Source organism: Cibotium barometz, chromosome 24, assembly GCF_041138505.1.
Source record: "Cibotium barometz isolate CiBa-2024 chromosome 24, ASM4113850v1, whole genome shotgun sequence".
In the NCBI taxonomy this organism is placed as follows: domain Eukaryota; kingdom Viridiplantae; phylum Streptophyta; class Polypodiopsida; order Cyatheales; family Cibotiaceae; genus Cibotium; species Cibotium barometz.
In genome coordinates this window covers 21,065,735-21,071,233 of record NC_141069.1, presented here as the reverse complement: position 1 = coordinate 21,071,233, position 5,499 = coordinate 21,065,735, and the positions used below count along the sequence as shown (strand labels likewise).

At 40.5% G+C, this 5,499-nt stretch overlaps 1 pseudogene; it reads left to right on the top strand.

Moving 5' to 3' along the window:
- Positions 1–3,161: 3,161 nt before the first annotated feature.
- On the top strand, positions 3,162–4,128 carry LOC147625014 (uncharacterized; annotated as a pseudogene).
- Positions 4,129–5,499: the final 1,371 nt, after the last annotated feature.

Genomic DNA, 5,499 nt, shown 5'->3' with positions numbered 1-5,499 from the left:
TAAGGAGTGGATTTTGGAATCCAACTTGATAGAAGAAGTGGATTCCAGAATCCAGCTTGACATAAGAAGTGGATTCTAGAATCCAACTTGACAGAAGTAGTGGATTCTAGAATCCAAAAAGCACCAAAAAAAAAAAGCAAGGGTTCATGAAGAAGAAGGAGAGAAAACTCTCTAAGACTTGCTTTGAGAATCTACTTTCTTCCTTGCACTGTTACATGGTTGCTACGAGAGGAGGTAAGCCACGTTCTTCCTTTTTGTTTTTCTTCTTTGATGATTTGTGCTAGCATTCAAGAATGGCTTCTCTCGTTCGTTGAAGCGTATTCATTGGCCACACAGCTGTGCTTTTTGTCTTTGTAGCCATGCGCTTTTTGTTGTGAGAGCTCGATTTTTTTTGGTTATGGAGGAGAAGTGGACAGAATGCGGCTGAGGGCGGCTGAGGGCATTCAGCCAATCCTCCGCCGTGGCAGACACAACGGGGGTTCCACCTCCATGGACAAGAGCTTCCTCTTCTCAGGCCCGCCTGCTGTCGGCGCCTCCATGGTGAGTGTAGTCGAAGAATCGGGCGGTGATCTGCTCAAGGTTTGCAAAAGGGAGAAAAACGTGAGCGATAATGGAATGGAGGGCATGGCAAGCGCAAGGGCTGTGCAAGGCATGTATAGCCGCCTCTACAAACCTTCCTCTATGAGTATAAAGTGTTCTTTGTGCATCATGAGCCTGCACAGCTGTGCCAAACATGCAGCCGGATGCGCTACTTTGTGCTATAACAGGCAGCGCTTCCATGTGCTCACAGCTGTTCTTGTGGGGCTCTTGTTGCTGCGTAAGGTAGGATGTGTGGGGTTCTTGTGGCTGCGTAAGGTAGGCCAAGGTAAAGGCAAGGGAGGATGGTTGCATAAAGTGAGGGTGGATGCACAAGGTAGGGCATGACCGCCGAGAAGGCAGCTTGTGCAAGGTAGGTTTGCAAAGGCAAGCAAAAGGGAGGCAAAGGCAAAGGGTTGCATAAGGCATGAAAAGGTGGCTGTGCAAGGGAGCTAATGTCAAAGGCAAGCAGAATTGATGCCAAGGAAAGGGATTCAGGGCTGGTAGAGAAGGCATGTTAGTGGCTTCACTAAACGGATGAAAAAGAACATGGGTGGTGGGAGGCTAGTGGTGAAGTTACACAGATTGCTTGTTTTCTCTTGTTGATGCACAGGCTGTGAATAGGAGGGGACTGCCCATGTTGAAGATTTTTGTTGAATATTTGAAGCTTTAAAGTTGATTGATGTTCTTAACTGTGCTTGGGGCTTGAGGGATGCAAAGATTGGTTTCATCCATAGTAATAACTACTCCAAATACATTTCCTCGATTCCGTTACAGTCGACCCTAGATTTTTTATGTTACCAAACCTCGTTGCCTACACTAACCTATATGCACAATCAATCACCTTGCTTTGCTGGATTCTAGAATCCCACTCCTTTTTCCATTGTTTTTTAATTCTAGTTTTTTTAGTCACTTCTCTTGTCCTGTCTGGTAGATTCTAAAATCCATGATTAACTTAGAGCCATAGTTTTTACTTTTTTTTATAGGAGACATGGCTTCTTGATCTCAAGTTTTTTCTTATTTTTGGATTCTAGTTTTGATGGTCACTTCTTTTTTTCTCTCTGGTGGATTCTAGAATCCATGATTAACTTTTAGCCATGGTTGTTTCTTTTTTTGCCAGATCATGGCTTCTCAATTTCATGTAAGCAAGAAGTCTAAAACTTCAAGGCAAGCTTCTGTGCAACCTCAACCCGATTTAAACTTAAGGAGGGGACAATCAGAAGCACTGATGTCTTCTTAATTAGTTCCTGCACTAGTGAGTCCAGGTTTTGAAGTAACGAGGGTTTTTGAAAGTTCATCTCATTCTTCTCGTCTCACAAGAGCTTCTTGTTGTTGCTGCTGAACAATTCCCTCATGAGCCAGTGACTCAGCGCACCAAAGAGAGCATCACCAAAAGGTTAGAAAGGGAAAAGGACAAGACCTAACACTTGTGAGAGAGGCAGATACCCTTCAAAGCTCTCAAGCAAAAGATGTATGGGATAAAGTTCCTGCCAAAAGCAAGTACGAGCATGCTTGGACACTTAGCTTTGGGCGTCATGGTGGGGAGCGTAGGCAATTAATTGATTCAACAACCGCTTTTTTTATTGTTACAAAACACAAAGGACCTTCAAGTGATTCTAACAAGTACTCTTTTGGTGGCAAAAATAGGGTATATTTTCTTATTGAGCGCAATGACTCCACTCATTTTGCCATTCTTGTTTTATTGAAGGACTCTGAGATGGATAAAATAAATCCTCTGAGCATGAAAAACTTGATGATCGATGCAATGCAAACTCAAGGCTTGGTAAGAACTAAACTTTTACCATGGGGAGCGTAGGCAATTAATTGATTCAACAACCCCTTTTTTTATTGTTACAAAACACAAAGGACCTTCAAGTGATTCTAACAAGTACTCTTTTGCTGGCAAAAATAGGGTATATTTTCTTGTTGAGCACGATGACTCCACTCATTTTGCTGTTCTTGTTTTATTGAAGGACTTTGAGATGGATGAAATAAATCCTCTGAGCATAAAAAACTTGATGATCGATGCAATGCAAACTCAAGGCTTGGTAAGAACTAAACTTTTCTCATTCTCTTTTGAACTTTTGTCTCTTTTGTTTTGAAACATATCATTGATTTCATATTTTTTTTGTTGTAGACATTTGAGAGAGCCTAGAGTGAGGTGCTAGAGGGTTTTTTGGCTCAGATAAGAACTCTTCAAGTGAGTACATTGAAGAGGAAGAAGAAGAGTCAATTTCTTCAAGTGATGAGAGGAGGTTGAGGAAGAACTCCCCCCCCCCCTCTCCATTGATTAAAACCCCTATCACTAGCAAGAAACAAAGCAAAAAATCAGGTAAATCAAAGGACTCTAAGTTTCTTCATAAATCAAAGATTGTTCCATCCGGTCCTGGTGCCCCCTTACCCAACACAAGAGATTCAAACTCTTTCAATGTTTTAAGAGAGAGGGTCGAGCAAAATAACACGGTTGATCCTTTACCTATATTTTTGCCCATAAGTGTGATTGAGCGTCCACCAGTGGAATTGGAAGAAGACTCTTAGAGGTTCACGTTGTTGTTGAACATCGTGTTTATAATCTAAAGTACAAAATGAAAAATAAGCCGAATGCCATTGTGTTAACCTTGTTTGTTTTAGTGGATAGACAACAATGTCCTAATAAGGAATCTTGGGTTAAGGCCAATGCTGAGTCTTAGAGATATTGGGTTCTTGGGGGCACTCATTCTTTGCTTGACAAGTAACTGCCAAATATGAGCATGTTGACACTTACAAAACGGCAATGTGTTGGGTGTATGCTGGTTTAACAAATGAGGAGGCAAAGGTACTTGCCCTTGACCATAATATTAACTCAGACTTTCGAATGGAAATGACTTTCATTCAAAAGATAAGGTTCTTTCATAATGAGTGGATTGATTCCTTGAAGCGTGGTGAGAAAATTGATGACAAGTTTTGAGCTGCACTTTGTGAAAAGTGTGGTCTTGAATTAAGAACGAAAGGTGGTCTTGGAGCAAGTCAGAAGCCCAATGTGAAACAATATGATAAATATTTTCAATTTGCCTTTCATGATGGAGAAATTTGGGATCTACAAGATGATATTTTTAAGCTACATAAGCAGGGAAAGTTAAAAGGTCAAAAGTTCAGTAAGTCGCCTGCCTGCTACTGCTGCTGGAGCTTCCAAAGGCAAAGGTGCCTCAAGTGAAGAAGCACCAAAGCCCATTTCCGAAGAAATGAAGATAACAATGTGGAGACATTTGTAAGGAATTCATGAGAAATCATTGATCATCACAATTCTCTCACACGTGAAGGGTGAAATCATCTCTTTAGAGCAAATGGGAGAAGAATCTGAAAGGTTTGTTTGATAAATTGACTCTTTTGTTTTTTGAAGTTTTACTTGTTTCATCAGCTCTAATTTCTTTGGTTGTATATTAGGTGAAAAACTGTCACATGCAGAGAATAATGATTGAAAATTTGAATTGCTCTAATTGGGATGAGGTAAAGCTCTATCATCCAGACTCAAGCAAACCTCAAGTGTTGGAGAAGTACATGTTGTTATTTAGTAGCACGGTGAGTTGTTCATCTTGCTTTCAACTGTGTTTAACAAACCTTTTTTTTCACCTCTCACGTCTTTCTTGTTGGTTTTTTTAGAACAAAGATCCGTGGGTTGCCATCAAGCAAATCCCTCTTGACTTTGAGCAATTTCTTTCCCATTGTCATCTAGAGAGGAGGAGGAGACAACAACCCCAAAGCTTTGAAATCACTCCTAGTCTCACACTTTTCATTCCTGATGATGTAGAGAAGTCTCTAAATCATTGGTGTGTTCATGAAGGCCGACGAGTTGAAGACATGGACACTTTTATCACAGCATGTCCTTACACTTTGGCCATTGCAGATGCTCCTTATGGTTTTTGTGCTCTGAACTCAGTCAATGACGATGTGAAGTACAGAGTATTTGCCTACAAAAAAGTCATATAGGCTTTTAGCAAGGTCACTACTTGTGACTCTTGGGCACCAGTATTTTTTCATGCCCATGATCAAATTACAGCAGTGCAAAAAGCCTTCACCGACTCAAACATGACATCAAATGATGACATGGTAAGTAAAACCTTTGAATATTTTGATACTAACATTAAGGTGTTATTATGTGTTGCTCTTTTCTTACATGTTAAATTTTGTTTTGTAGGACAAAGCCAAACATCCATGGTTATAAACTTGATCGTCTCTCTTAGGCTTGTGAGTTTGCTACAATTGGTTTTTATTCATCGTTGGGCGTGCAAAGTAGAGGATCATACAATTTTGCTGTGAAACCAAATCACACAAATGTTTTTGAATGACCAGGAGTTTGTAAGAAGTTCAAGCACACAAGTGCGGGTCTACAAGGAGTCATAAATCCATATCAAAAACCTCATCTTTTGATGATGGATTTAATTGATTTAATTTCTATGAAAGGAGAGTGGATGATGGATCTCTTTACGGGGGGACTAGTACCACAACTGTCAGTGCATTGAAAAGAGGTAGAAATGTAGTTACAGTGAAATGTGATCCACTACAGGTAAAATTTATCGAGCAAAGAGTGACAGCTCTCAAGGAGTTACTAGATGAGTTCCAAGAGGTGGGAATGAAGAGCATGGAATCTGATCCTCATTTTTTTGATGCATGTGGAGAGCCACAACCTCCGATTGGTAGTGAGCATGTTGGGGAGATAGTTGACCTTGTGGATTATGAGCCAGATGGCGTAGAGGCTGAGGAACAAGTTACTAACACTACTCTTGCAGTCACTCCAATGGGAGAGGAGGCTAGGAATGAGGAGGAAGATGAACATCCCATTCAAGCATAGTTGTCATGACTTTTAAATCACGTTAACACATACTTTTAGTTTCCAAAATCTTGTCGTTTTTGTTTAAGAAGATACTTGTTTGGTTTTGTAGTTCA